Below are 1,006 nucleotides of genomic sequence, written 5' to 3' on the forward strand. Positions count from 1 at the left end.
TTATGGTCAGCTGATGAACAGCTGATGAACAGTTGATGAACAGCTGATAAACAGTTTATGGTCAGCTGATGAACAGCTGATGAACAGTTGATGAACAGCTGATAAACAGTTTATGGTCAGCTGATGAACAGCTGATGAACAGCTGATGAACAGCTGATGAACAGCTGATGAACAGTTGATGAACAGTTTATGATCAGCTGATGAACAGTTGATGAACAGCTGATGAACAGTTTATGATCAGCTGATGAACAGCTGGTGAACAGTTTATGATCAGCTGGTGAACAGCTGATGAACAGTTGAACAGTTGATGAACAGCTGATAAACAGTTTATGGTCAGCTGATGAACAGCTGATGAACAGCTGATGAACAGTTGATGAACAGCTGATGAACAGCTGATGAACAGTTGATGAACAGTTGATGAACAGTTTATGATCAGCTGATGACCAGTTTATGATCAGCTGATGAACAGTTTATGACCAGCTGATGAACAGCTGATGAACAGTTTATGATCAGCTGATGAACAGTTGATGAACAGCTGATGAACAGTTGATGAACAGCTGATGAACAGTTGATGAACAGTTTATGATCAGCTGATGACCAGTTTATGATCAGCTGATGAACAGTTTATGACCAGCTGATGAACAGCTGATGAACAGTTTATGATCAGCTGATGAACAGTTGATGAACAGCTGATGAACAGCTAATGAACAGTTTAAGATCAGCTGATGAACAGTTGATGAACAGCTGATGAACAGCTAATGAACAGTTTAAGATCAGATGATGAACAGTTGATGAACAGCTGATGAACAGCCGATGAACAGTTGATGAACAGTCGATGAACAGTTCATGATCAGCTGATGAACAGCTGATGAACAGTTTATGATCAGCTGATGAACAGTTTATGATCAGCTGATGAACAGTTGATGAACAGCTGATGAACAGTTTATGATCAGCTGATGAACAGTTGATGAACAGCTGATGAACAGTTTATGATCAGCTGATGAAC

General features: G+C 40.0%; 1 protein-coding gene across 1 annotated transcript in view; it reads left to right on the forward strand.

The window, feature by feature from the left end:
- LOC106521893 (myb-related protein B) overlaps window positions 1-1,006 on the forward strand; it is a gene marked incomplete at its 5' end in the record, with an annotated part of 4,908 nt that overhangs the window by 2,551 nt on the left and 1,351 nt on the right.

This window comes from Austrofundulus limnaeus, unplaced genomic scaffold (assembly GCF_001266775.1).
Source record: "Austrofundulus limnaeus strain Quisiro unplaced genomic scaffold, Austrofundulus_limnaeus-1.0 Scaffold118, whole genome shotgun sequence".
Lineage (NCBI taxonomy): Eukaryota > Metazoa > Chordata > Actinopteri > Cyprinodontiformes > Rivulidae > Austrofundulus > Austrofundulus limnaeus.